The 14545-nt window shown below is 43.8% G+C and overlaps 1 long non-coding RNA gene across 1 annotated transcript in view; it reads left to right on the top strand.

Moving 5' to 3' along the window:
- Positions 1–5541: 5541 nt before the first annotated feature.
- Positions 5542–14545, top strand: part of LOC126459071 (uncharacterized) — a 45241-nt gene continuing 36237 nt past the window's right edge. The window contains exon 1 of the long non-coding RNA XR_007585772.1: positions 5542–5629. This is a non-coding gene — a long non-coding RNA (uncharacterized LOC126459071). The remainder of the gene's footprint in view (positions 5630–14545) is intronic.

Below are 14545 nucleotides of genomic sequence, written 5' to 3'. Positions count from 1 at the left end.
TTAGCACTGTTCGCTGAACGATGTGCTGCAAAACACTTGCGCCTCCGCCAGAGCTGTACTCTTTCGTCAGATCTGCTTCAGATAGCCGCTTGTACTGCTTTGGACAGCGGGTAAGCCTCCGATTCCGATGTTCTGTATTGACGTATGGACGTTCAACGTCTTGTCGCCTACTCGTGGTTTGAGCATTCTTCAACCGCTCTCCATAAATTCTCACCATAGTAGCGCGCGAACAACCGACCAGCTTTATCGTTGCCGAGATGCTCGCTCCCAGGCACTGGACCATAACAATCTGGCTTTTGTCAAAGTCGTTTTAAGTCGACGGATTCCCGCATGGCTTTTGTCAAAGTCGTTTTAAGTCGGCGGATTCCCGCATTAGTGCCACTTATCGTCGCTAGAATGATTCTCCATTCGCCACAATAGCTTTGACCTTAGTCTATTAGCTGCTTCTAGTCCAAGTGGCACATCGATGCAACTGCTCAGTCGTGAGTTGTGCTGTAATAAGTTAACACGTGTTTGTGTCTCTCGTCACAGAAATGGAATCGCATAATATTGCGCAACGGTATGCCATTTCTTTGAGTGTTAAATTGGGTGAAAATGCGGCAACTTACGGTAAGCTTCAGAAGGCTTTTGAGAGGAGGTTATGTCAAGAGCTCAAGTTTTTCGTTGGCATAAAATGTTTAGTGAAGGCAGAACGAATGTTGAAGTTGAAGACCACAGTGGACGGCCATTAACCTCACGGACGGATGTCAACTTGGCCAGGGTGCGTGAACTCGTACGATCTGGTCGAACATTATTCGTGAAAATGATTGCAGAAGAACTGAATATCAATCGAGAAACGGTTTGTCTAATAATAACTGAAGATCATGGTATGAGAAAGATTTGTGCAAAAATGGTCCCCAAAAATCTCACACCACAACAGCGAGAAACACGGAAAAATGTGGCAGCCGTTCTGTTAGAGCAAACGGAAATCAATCCAGAATTGTTGAGCCGTGTTATCACTGGTGATGAAAGTTGTTTTTTTCAGTACTATCCAGAGACAAAACGCCAAAGTTCGCAATGGTGCTCCTAAGGATTACTCAGACCAAAAAAATCTCGCATGTCAAAGTCAAAAGTGAAATGCATGCTTGTGTGCTTCTTCGATTCCAAGGGAATTGTTCATAAAGAATGGGTGCCTTCTGTACAAACAGTTAACCAAAATTACTACAAAGAAATTTTAGAAAGACTTCATACAAGAGTTCTTCGTGTCCGTGCCACCATTGCTGATAATTGGATTCTGCATCACGATAATGCGCCATCCCATACTACTCTGTCATTACAGCAATTTTTAACCTCAAAACAAATTTCAGTACTACCACAGCCACCTTATTCAGCAGACATCGCTCTGTGCGGCTTTTTTCTATTTCTAAGAGTCAAAACGTCGGTCAAGGGACACCATTTTCAAACAACACAAGATGTCCAATAACCTGTGACGAGGGTTTTGGAGGATATTACAGAAGATGAGTTCCAGAAATGTTACCATCAATGGCAGAAGCGCTGGAAAAAGTGTGTGCAATCAGAAGCGAACTACTTTTAAGGAGACAACACTAAACTTGACTAAAACGGTAAGCAACATTTTTTTTCCACTTTAGTCTCATTACTCATTACTCATTATTGTCGCACCTCGTACTTCTCTCACCGAGTCACGTGCCCTCAGCGCAGCCTCGCTATGGGAATCATAATGTTTTGGCTCATCAGTGAGTAGGCTACATACGTATCACTGCAGATACTGTAAGGAAATTCGCGGAAAACTGGAGTAGATAAAGATAGACTGTTTCGGAATCACACACGAAAAGGAATAGCAGCGAGGAGGGAGCACAGAGATTGGTAGTACATGTACATATATGTTCACAAGTACTCTAACCGAGGGCCAGAAGAAACCAGAATACGTGAAACAATTTATAATCAGGCCATTCTACACAGATGGTAGCAACATGTGGAATTAGTTGCATAATTTTAAATTTTCGAATACAGTCAAGAGAGTAATTGAAAAGACGCAGGAATTTCGACAGCACTACCACCCAAGATATGTCCGTCCCAATCAGCGAATATCATATGCACAGCGTAATGTTTTTTTAAGTGTGAACAGCTGTCTGATGATGAACCTAGCACTCCGAGGTGGCCGAGCACTTCTAGGCGCTTCAGTCCGGAAACGCGCGACTGCTACGGTCGCAGGTTCGAATCCTGCCTCGGACACGGATGTGTGTGATGTCCTTAGGTTAGTTAGGTTTAAGTAGTTCTAAGTTTTAGGGGACTGCTGACCTCAGATGTTAAGCCCCATAGTGCTCAGAGTCATTTGAACCATTTGATGAACCTATCGGTTCGAAACCGGTGACGGCGTTATTCATTCCTAATAAATAGCATTATTATCGGTAGCTGGTGGTTGTTTTTTCTTTATTTTAAGAATTAACTTGTATTTTCACATAGCCACTACTCATTGTGTCAATTTTCGACAAAATAGCCTTCCATTTACTTTTGTAAGTATGCTGTTTAAGTTTTTATATTGGTAACGCTACGTAGCACTCTGTATGTGCTGTGTGCAGTCTGTGGCTAGTTTGCATTGTTGTCTGCCATTTTAGTGTTGGGCAGCTGGATGTTAACAGCGCGTAGCGTTGCGCAGTTGGAGGTGAGACGCCAGCAGTGGTGGATGTGGGGAGAGAGATGGCGGAGTTTTGAAATTTGTAATACTGGATATCATGAACTGCTATGTATATTATGATTTTTCAACACTATTAAGGTAAATACATTGTTTGATCTCTATCAAAATCTTTCATTTGCTAACTATGCCTATCAGTAGTTAGTGCCTTCCGTAGTTTGAATCTTTTATTTAGCTGGAAGTAGTGGCGCTTGCTGTATTGCAGTAGTTCGAGTAACCAAGATTTTTGTGAGGTAAGCGATTTGTGAAAGGTATAGGTTAATGTTAGTCAGGGACATTCTTTTGTAGGGATTTTTGAAAGTCAGATTGCGTTGCGCTAAAAATATTGTGTGTCAGTTTAAGCACAGTCGTGTATAAATTTTTCAAAGGGGACGTTTCACTTTTACTCCTTCTTCTCTGATACTGCCAAGATGCACGTTTCACTCCCACACCGTGCTGTGTTGCAGGCTTCCAGGAACTTCTCCGTCAGTTGCATGTCAGCATTTGACATGAAGAAGCCGTTCTCCGCCTGCGTCAAACTACTCTTGCTTTCCTAGCTTCGCCCATCCTGTGTAAGCTCGCTACTTTTATAGAATAATAGAGCAGTAGTTAACCGGGAAATAGTTATTCTGTCCCATGAGGATTGAGGGAAGTTTTTTTGACAAGGACACTGGACATGCCATAATTTAACTATAACAAAAATTACGTACCTTATGCCTACAGGCATTCACACATTTACAGGTCTAGATTGAAGAAGATGGGATAGGTAGTCAGCTGTGGCCTTATAGTATGAATTATGGCTACTAGAGTACGTGGCAGGGGTCACGCGCAGGCGTCTCTGAGTTGTGACGTCACCGTGAACCCTCACCCCACGCCGCATTGTACTGAAACTTGTAGGAACTCGGCGCACACATGCTTAGCTCATATACAAGTATGGAAATAATCGAGATTTTTCCGTGTTTTAGTGTTTTATTGTTATTGTTATTATATAGTGAAGATCTATATTAATTAGACTATTCTTCTACAATCGGTGAAATGTTAATGTAAAGCTTCCGAAGGACGGCACCCTCTTTCACCATCCTGGATGTCATGGTTTTCTTTTCTGTGGGAAGAAGCTCAAACAAGAGCTGTAGTAACGATGTCATTTTAAACTCTTAACTGTATTAACAGATTTTCTATTTTGGAAAGTTATATTACTACTATTTTCATTTTTTCAGTTTTTGTCTTTGTCTTCTCTCAGTCACTTACTACCTTTGCATTTTTTTCCTTGTTGATAGCTTTATTTTGATGAAAGAGCGCGTCCTTAAGAAGCATATTACTACAAAACTGTCCATCCAGGAATAGTACGCATTTATAATGCCCCTTTACCTTACAAAAACGTTTAGTTTATGATCCATGTAATTGTCGCGGAATTTTTGAAATAGTCTTTACATTTTCAAAGCGAATCCCGCAAATTTTCCAGCTGACTTCATTAAAGATCTTCTTGAAATTGTTTGAAGCCAGTTCTTTCCTGAAACATTTACTTGATCAGTTAGTTTATCATAGAAATGTGCTAACTGGGGGTGTTTGCTTTTTACTCTATGAGTAACATATCCTACAATCATGTCTAAGAACGCAACATTTTTCTTCGCATCTGGAACACTTTCCTCTTCGTAGCGAGTGAAATTCTCAAAAAATTCTCCCACGTCTGAAACAATGTCTTCAACTTCCTTGTTGTCGCCATCACTTTCCTGTAGTTAAGTATTGCTTCTCAGAAGTAATAGTCGTATTTCGAGTTTCCACTAATATATTACCACTTAAACTGTCAATTTATGTATCCTTGCATACACTATGTGATAAGATTTCGCTCGCATTCACGGCAGTGTTTGTTTTCACGGTTAACTCTCTGTCTAGTAGTAATTTCTTCATTAGTTGTTTGTATATATACCTGTAAAATATGGTATACTTCTTTACGGTAGCTTCGTTTTTGGGTCCCAATATTTCTTTTATTATTAGGCTTACTTACTTACAAGTCTACAGGTCTGTTGTGGTTAGTTCAACTAGCGATCGTGCTGAAAACCATTATTTTCACTTACAAATTTACTCTAAAAATATCCCTCAATCACCGATAATTACGGGGTAGCTCCTTCCTCAATCACCAACCACTAATAAAATTTCACGCTGCCTTAAACAACTTTGTTTTCGCTCATAAACACAATTACAATACAGTATGATATTGAAATTGCCAGCTACTGAGCGTTGGTTGGGTTCACTCTGACGTCAGCGGCACGGTTTGCTATTGCGCATACACCTTGTGTTCTCTTCCGTGTATTCTAGTATCCGTGGTAGGAACCAACTCGGACTTGGCCTGTAGGAATTAAGGGGAAACCACGGAAAACCTAAATCACGATGTGAAACAATAAGTAGCACCGTTAGATGTGCGTCTATAGTTATTTTTTAATTGCGACCACTTTCGGTGGTCCACTACCATCATCAGACCACACTCTACAGCAATGGTGGTCTTATAACCGACTGTAATAGACGCCTTAAAATGGTTAAAAGCATAAGCTTACGGAAAACCTCTCTGTAGTGCAGACCATAAAATCCAATTCGTTTTTGGCTCATTTAATATTAAATCTGGACTGTGTATCAGACGTTTATTGATTTCAAGCGCTTCCAAAAGATTAAGTTGGTGGCCTTAATTTTCTGGGTGGAGAACATGAGATTATGGCTTGTAGCTGTCACCCTCATTTCCTATAAATCACGTCACGTTCATGTTGGTATAGTAATGGTCAACAATGTTTCGGCTATTTACTTCTCTCTTACTTTTCCAGCTAAGCCACTGCTGCGCCGATATGTTCTGATCGGCGACCACCCGTGTTGCAGGACTCGCTCTACACGCTGATCATGGTGGACCCCGACGTCCCGGGCCACGGGCCGGGCAGGTTCTGGCTGCACTGGATCGTCGCTAACATCCCGGTCAGTAGGATGTCACTCTGTCAACATCCTGCGGCGTCGCGGCCTGTTATTGTCAGTCTTGCTGCTCTGTAAATAGAAGCAGGGCCTGATAAGGCACCACTAAGTGGTTTGAACTGGTGCACAGTTTGTTCCCGATGTTGCAAGCCAGATGTGTGACTAGCGCGCTGGTCATTCTGCAATCTCTTCCAGAAAGTGACTGATGTCCTTGAGCAACACGATGACGGCTCATACGACTGTCGCACGTTAGAAAGCAAGACACGACTACGAAGAGCGAGGAGAAAACAACGAGCAAATTTCGACAAATTTTTATTGTGTTGCGCATACAGCGTCAAAGATTCGTGAGAAATATTATATTGTGGCGTTTACTAACTACGTTACTTGCAGCCGTGTTTGTAGAACGAGCTTTAGAGAAAACAAATTCTCTATTTCCATTTCCAGAAAGGATTCAGCGTGTCAATGCCTAATTCAAGTTAAACATTTGAAAATGTTAAACACATGAACAGCAGGGACTGTTGATAATTAAGCCGAGTTCGAGTCTCGGCCCGGCACACAGTTTTAATCTGCCAGGAAGTTTCATATCAGCGCACACTCCGCTGCAGAGTGAAAATCTCATTCTGGAAGCATCCCACAGGCTGTGACTAAGCCATGTCTCCGCAATATCCTTTCTTTCAGGAGTGCTAGTCCTGCATGGTTCGCAGGAGAGCTTCTGTAAAGTTTGGAAGGTAGGAGGCGAGATACTGGCAGAAGTAATGCTGTGAGAACAGGGCGTGAGTCGTGCTTGGGTAACTCAGTTGGTAGAGCACTTTCTCCCGAAAGGGAAAGGTCCCGAGTTCCCGTCTCGGCCCGGCACACAGTTTTAATCTGCCAGGAAGTTTCAAGCCGAAATATTGTTTGTTGTTGCTAGTTTTACTTTAATTGTTAGTTTATTTGTTTCGTAGAATAGTAGTTTTTTGGGTTGTACAGCCTGTTGTTCGAAACAACATTGTTCTGTTGGAGAATTCGTAATAATTCTGCTATACAGGAAGATAACACAAAATAGCAAACCAACTGCCGAAAAAGAATTAGTACATCCTTTTAGAGATCCCCAATTCATTCACGATTTATTGTTACAACAGCGCATACGGAATAAATGAAATGATTGCATTTGCAGGCCAATAGCACAAGCGTTTAATAGGTATCAGATATCAATCCATGTTCAAACACCCACATTACTACGTGGTGTAGCCTTCAATGGCGTCAATACCGGCGCTGACTCTGGCATGGATCATACAGACGGAGAATACTGCCCTGGGATACGTTATGTGACCCCTTCTGGCCCCATTCACACAGTTCTGTAAGAGTTGTTCCACGAGTCACTTCTCGTCCTATCATATCCCACAAGTACTTGATTAGACAAAAGTCGGAGATCGTGCTGGCCAGGGAAGTTGCTGCAAGCCTTGTAGAGTTTCGCAGGTAGTAAATTGGCGAGCATTACCCTGTTGGAAAAAGACGTACCCTTTCCGTTGAAAGAACGGCAAGAGAGTGGGTCTAATAACATTCTGCACATACCGAGGGCTGGCTGTCGTTCCTTCCAAGAACACAGAAAGTGGACGAGAGTTGTAGCTTATCACACCCCAGACCATGAGGCCTGTGGTGGGGACAATGTGCCTCAGACGAATGCAATCTGTTGTGACTTGGCAAGACAGCCAAGCCACTATGAGATAGCCGAAAGGCACGCGTTTAAGCTCACGCAGGCTGGCGTGAGGTCTGGAACAGTTAAAGGAGTTGAGTCTAGTAAAAAAAGTACGTAGCTTCTGGAATACTTAACTTTAATCCATAATTGGTGAACATCGGTCTGACGGTACATGCATCACAAGATAAATAGCAAATGATAATGGCGCCTTGCTAGGTCGTAGCAAATGACGTAGCTGAAGGCTATGCTAACTATCGTCTCGGCAAATGAGAACGTAATTTGTCAGTGAACCATCGCTAGCAAAGTCGGCTGTACAACTGGGGTCGAATGCTAGGAAGTGTCTCTAGACCTGCCGTGTGGCGGCGCTCGGTCTGCAATCACTGACAGTGGCGACACGCGGGTCCGACGTATACTAACGGACCGCGGCCGATTTAAAGGCTACCACCTAGCAAGTGTGGTGACACCACACAATCTACGACAGTGCTCACCAGGTCTACGTCGTACGAGCAAACCACCATCACTTGCAGAATCTTCTTTTATCGCTGAAGACCATGGCGCGCCATTCCATCTTTCAAGTGAACCTCTGACCGCACCAGTGGAGCCGTGCCCGTCGATGTTAAGGCGTGAGAGATATGCATTCGCATAGCTCCACTGTTAATAATCAGTTTGCAACTGACACATCTGGGCTCAGAAGCCCTCTTACCTGTGCTGTGTTAACTGTACGATCTGCCACTGCTGCTCTTAAAATTCGACGATCCTGGCGGACGTCTGTATTGCGTGAACGTCCAGAACCTCGCGTACGGGTGTGAGAATGTTCACGTGACCAGTGATACCAGCATCGTTGCACAACTGACGCAGCATGCCAAACTTGTGTGGCAATTCTCCGAAAGGATGGCCACAATCTGACGCATTTCAAACTCGGTATATTAACTGTAGGAAGCGTCTCCATGGCATAATTGCCTGCTTGCTTCATAAGTTTGCATCACACTGAGCCTTCTAGCTGTGATCATTCGTTATTAAAGGGTAGACACAGGTGGCGCTTCGATAGCTATGCCACTATCTGTTGGCGTACGAGGTTGAAGCCATTATTAGTATACCTACTATTCTCCATATGACATATTCTGTCATCGGGGAAAAATAAACGTCTTCTTTCCTGGTGTACTGATTTCTTTTTTGGGAAATGTATATGTAGTTTCCAGACGCAGCCGAGAAAAAATTAACAAAAATGTCGTCGTATTTATACCAGGTTGTAGAATTTTAGAACACGGTTTTTACTCGCGGATCATGTCATTTCTGGAAACCCAGAATCTACACTGTAGGAATCAACATGGATTCCGGAAACAGCGATCGTGTGAGACCCAACTCGCTTTATTTGTTCATGAGATCCAGAAAATATTAGATACAGGCGCCCAGGTAGATGCCACTTTCCTTGACTTCCGGAAGGAGTTCGATACAGTTTCGCACTGTCGCCTGATAAACGAAGTAAGAGCCTACGGAATATCAGACCAGCTGTGTGGTTGGATTGAAGAGTTTTTAGCAAAGTTGTTCTCAATGGAGAGATGTCTACAGACGTTAAAGTAACCTCTGGCGTGCCACAGGGTAGTGTTATGGGACCATTACTTTTGACTATATATATAAATGACCTAGTAGATAGTGTCGGAAGTTCCATGCGAGTTTTCGCGGATAATGCTGTAGTATACAGAGAAGTTGCAGCATTAGGAAATTACAGCGTAATACAGAAAGATCTGCAGCGGATAAGCACTTGGTGCAGGGAGTGGCAACTGACCCTTAACATAGACAAATGTAATGTATTGCGAATACATGGAAAGAAGGATTCTTTATTGTATGATTATATGATAGCAGAACAAACACCGGTAGCAGTTACTTCTGTAAAATATCTGGGAGTATGCGTACGGCACGATTTGAAGTGGAATTATCATATCAAATTAAATTGTTGGTAAGGTGGGTGCCAGTTTGAGATTCATTGGGAGAGTCCTTAGAAAATGTAGTCCATCAACAAAGGAGGTCGCTTACAAAACACTCGTTCGACCTATACTTGAGTATTGCTCATCAGTGTGGGATCCGTACCACATCGGTTTGACAGAGGAGATAGAGAAGATCCAAAGAAGAGCTGCGCGTTTCGTCACAGGGTTATCTGGTAAGCGTGATAGCGTTACGGAGATGTTTAGTAAAGTCAAGTGGCAGACTCTGCAAGAGAGGCGCTCTGCATCGCGGTGTAGCTTGCTGTCCAGGTTTCGAGAGGGTGCGTTTCTGGATGAGGTATCAAATATATTGCTTCCCCCTACTTATACCTCCAGAGGAAATCACGAATGTAAAATTAGAGAGATTCGAGCGCGCACGGAGGCTTTCCGGCAGTCGTTCATCCCGCGAACCATACGCGACTGGAACGGGAAAGGGAGGTAATGACAGTGGCACGTAAAGTGCCCTCCGCCACACACCGTTATGTTGCTTGCGGAGTATAGATGTAGATGTAGGTGTTCGGATTGCTGGTGCAAAAATCAAATGTCAAACTCATGAAGCTACTGAATTCTTTGAAACTTCCTGGCAGGTTAAAAGTGTGTACCGGACCGAAACTTCAACTCGAAAGATTTGCCTTTCGCGGGAAAGTTCTATGGGAATAGTTTTAATCAGCCTGGAGGTTTCATATTAGCTCACACTCCGCTGCAGAATGAAACCTGCATTCTGGAAACATCCGCCAGGCTGCGGCTAAGCCATATTCTCCGCAATATCCTTTATCCAGGAGCGCTAGTTCCAAAAAATGGTTCAAATGGCTCTGAGCACTATGCGACTTAACTTCTGAGGTCATCGGTCGCCTAGAACTTAGAACTACTTAAACCTAACTAACCTATTGACATCACACACACTTATGCCCGAGGCAGGATTCGAACCTGCGACAGTAGCGGTCGCGCGGTTCCAGACTGAAGCGCCTAGAACCGCTCGGACACAGAGGCCGGCGAGCGCTAGTTCTGCCAGTTTCACAGGAGAGCTTTCGTGAAGTCTGGAAGGCAGGAGATGAGGAACTCGCAGGAGTAAAGCTATGAGGATGGGTAGTGAGTCGTGCTTGGGTAGCTCAGTCGTTATAGCACTTGGCCGCGAATGGTAAAGGTTTGAGGCTCAGTCCGACACACAGTTTTAATCTGCCAGAAAGTTTCATATCAGTGCATACTCGACTGCAGAGTGAGAATTTCGTTGCAATAAATTCTTTACCCGCAAAGAGAAGTAATTATCAACCTCAGTTCTCCACAAATTTGTCTGCCAATATTGCCACTTCAAGTTCATACGACTTGCTACGCCTGTCAGTGCTTTCGTGATATTTAGTGGGACGGGTGTGTGATCCGTAGGACTAACAGCCGTTATGTGAAAGGCTATAATTATTCCCAGAAATATCTTTGTTGTATATAAACGTAGTGCTACTGTCTGCACTTTTGCGAAATAATTAAATTCCACATTTGGAAATTTCTTCCAACTCCAAAATCAATTTATCGTTTATAAGAAAGGCGATAGTCGTATCATCGAATTTAACTGTAAGGCACTGTCGCCATAACTCAGTTAGTTAGTTACTTGTATGTTCCACGGACCTTATTTGGCGTATGAAGAACGTGCGGTTTGGGTTGTTTGGAGGAAGAGACCAAAAAGCGAGGTCATCGGTCTCATCGTATTAGGGAAGGACGCAGAAGGAAGTTGGCCGCGCCCTTTCAAAGGAACCATCCCGGCATTTGCCTGAAGCGATTTAGGGAAAACATAGAAAACCTAAATCAGGATGGCCGGACGCGGGAATGAACCGTCGTCCTCCCGAATGCGAGTCCAGTGTGCTAACCACTGCACCACCCCGCTCGGTCTATAGAACGTGTAATCTGGTTTATAAATTGTAGTATATACTATCTAATTGCGTGGTTTGGAGTCTTATTACGATGAACTAATTTTTTTTACGGTAATGATTATCGTAGATAAATCTGAGACCCATATGTCCGAAGGAAAATTTTATTACGTAAGTTCTAATTTATGTTTATTGGTTTCAGCTTATATATATACATTGCCTGATAAAAATTGAGCACCAAGAAGACGTGATGTAGTGTCGTTGTAGCTTCTTACATATTCATATCATTGTGGGTGTGTAAATGATCAAAGTTACAATTCTCTGTGACAGGCAGAACAGCCACTAGAGTGCATTGATGTTGTTCGTGTTGTTATCAGCCCTGGTGGGGCATATAAGGGGCATGAACTGATACTTGTTGAGTAATCACTGTGAAGGACGCTGTAATGCCGTATACTCGTATGAGACAACGTTATCAGCACATGACGGAGTAGCCTCATTGTGTGTCTTCATTTGGCCGGCTGGTCGAATCGTGTACTTGCAGATTTGTGGTGAATTCGGGCGAGACAGTGGTGTGATGATAGAGTGCATGGGAACATGAGACCAGACATAATAGTCGTCATGGTTCCAGTCTACAACCTGCAATCACCACAAGGGAGGATCGCTGTATTGTGCACCAAGCATGTCTTCGGCTGGCCTGGTCTAACGCGGTGTTTCCCGAGCGGGAAGGCATGCCGGTCCCTGGCATGAATCCGCCCGTTTCGAGGTCCGGTGAGCCGGCCAGCCTGTGGATGGTTTTAAGGCGGTTTTCCATCTGCCTCGGCGAATGCGGGCTGGTTCCCTTTATTCCGCCTCAGTTACGCGATGTCAGCGATTGCTGCGCAACCACTGTCTGCAGCAAACATTTGGGGTTACACTCCTCTGGTATGAGGAGGCTACTGGGGGCCGAACCACACAGTAACCCTGGGTTCGGTGTGGGGCGGCGGTGGGGTTGGTGGACTGCTGTGGCCTGCTGTGGGGTTGTGAACAACTGAGGGCTACAGCGGGGCGAAGCCTCACCGTCGTTTCTAGGTCTCCGGTTCAATACACAATACACAATGTCTTCGCTTACCACCCAAGAACAGATAATGGTCTCCCTGCAACATTCTGTGCCTTCTCGCACTACCAGCAGGGAACGGGATGGGTAGTTACCGTCCCATGAGTAGGCTGCCATTAAGACCACAAAAGAAACGGCTGCATTGGAGTGGTGCTCTGAATGGGAAGCATTTACTGCTAATGAATGGCGTCGCATTGTGTTCATTGGTGAATCTCGGTTCTGCGTTCTCAGATTACGATCGTTTGCGAATATGTCTGCGACCTAGGTAGAGGTCCCATTCTTCCAATCTTTTGTAGATCCATAGCGGTTTTTCTCCTTGCGTCATGGTGTGGGGAGCCATCGGGAATGACTTCATATCATGTGTGGCAGTGTTTGCGGGAACTATGACGATACAGCGGCCAAAGACATCCTCCTTCCTTCTGTGTTATCCATCGCGCGACAGCATCGGGTGTCATTTTTCAAGAGTACATGCTCATTCACGCATGGCATGTGTCTCCGTGAGCTATCTGCGTGATGTTGAAGTACTCTCGTGGCAAGCAGAATCGCCAGATCTGCCCCGATACAACATGTGTGGGATCAGCTCGGAATCAACTCCGTCGCAGTATTCAGGATACAGAGGACCATTTACAACAACTGTGGGCCAGTTTTCCTCATGAGGGCATTATGACACCCTCTGTAATCGAATCAGTGCATTCATCCAGACCATAAGGAGTGCAGTGTCATACTGATAAGTGGCCAAATACTGAAAACTTCTTTGTAAATCGACTCAATTTTGTAATCGCGGCAATAACATCACGTATCCTTTCAACCAGTGAAGTTTCATTCATTTTCTTCTTGCCATTCTGCGTGATTCACTTTTTAGTGAGGCAGTGTATTTACAATTAGAATGTATTTATTGGGTAGAAAGAGTTGCGATGCAGTCTGTGTTTATTGTCAACAAGAGTCTTTACGTTACTAGAATTCTGATGCATATCTTTTTAGAAGATAATTAGCTTATAAAATGGTTCAAGTGGCTCTGAGCACTATGGGACTTAACATCTGAGGTCATCAGTCCCCTAGACGTAGAACTACTTAAACCTAACTAACCTAAGGACAGCACACACATCCATGCCCGAGGCAGGATTCGAACCTGCGGCCGTAGCAGCAGCGCGGTTCCGGACTGAAGCGCCTAGAACCGCTCGGCCACAATGGCCGGCAATTAACTTATACGTTTTCCAGTATCAGGTTAAGCTATTAACCGTGAACATCATTTTTGATCCATATATTTTATTTCTCCATTCCAAATTCTAACTAGTTGTAATGGCAAAATTCACAAGCTGATCATTCTGTTGTGAAACCGTTACTGATAGGTCTAGCAGATCACGTAGCTTCCTTCAAGAAGTGTGGAGATTTTATTTTCATTCCATGTTTATGATAAATACTTAGTATCAATGTATTGGTCCACCACACAGTATTATTTCTGCTATTAACGAAAGAGAATATAGTACCTTAAGTAAGCTAACATAACATTTTTTCCACTAAAATCGCCTTTACAGCCAGAGCCATAGGTGGTAAACTGAAACATGTAAGAAGGTACAAACACATCGTTTAGAGTCCATGTTCTTTTCGATACTCATGCTTTCTTTCATGCTGTACCGTTATTGATAAAAATTATATTATTGACTTATACTATCGGTTTCCTTTTATGGACAGTTTCAAATCCAAGAAAAATGAAGGTTGAGACTCTAAACACTTCCGATTAACTTCCTTCGATTGTTAATAAACGCATAGCAGCCAGAGTTCCTGTTTTATGTGACCGCGATCCAAGAGATAATAGAGCTTAAGTGTTTCGGGAGTCATTTCTTAGCAGACTGCTGCTGCCCAATAATGTTACATGGAATGGAAAGAGTTTTTTGCAGTAACCAGTGTCAAGATAATTTATAGTATTTGAGCGATGTATTCTGGGGGTCGGGTTGGGTTGTTTGGGGGAAGAGACCAAACTGCGAGGTCATCGGTCTCATCGGATAAGGGAAGGACGGGAAAGGAAGCCGGCCGTGCCCTTTCAAAGGAACCATCCCGGCATTTGCCTGGAGTGATTTAGGGAAATCACGGAAAACCTAAATCAGGATGGCCGGACGCGTGATTGAACCGTCGTCCTCCCGAATGCGAGTGCAGTGCGCTAACCACTGCGCCACCTCGCTCGGTAATGTATTCTGGTTAAACACCATGTGAGGAAGACACTATTTTCGTCTTACGCATCTAGTTACGGTTAAGAAAGTAGAACACGTAAATTCTTTTGTGCATCGTCGCACGCTGAACAATAGTTAGCACACG

This window comes from Schistocerca serialis, chromosome 1 (genome assembly GCF_023864345.2).
Source record: "Schistocerca serialis cubense isolate TAMUIC-IGC-003099 chromosome 1, iqSchSeri2.2, whole genome shotgun sequence".
NCBI lineage: Eukaryota > Metazoa > Arthropoda > Insecta > Orthoptera > Acrididae > Schistocerca > Schistocerca serialis.
This window is presented reverse-complemented; position numbering and strand designations above follow the sequence as displayed.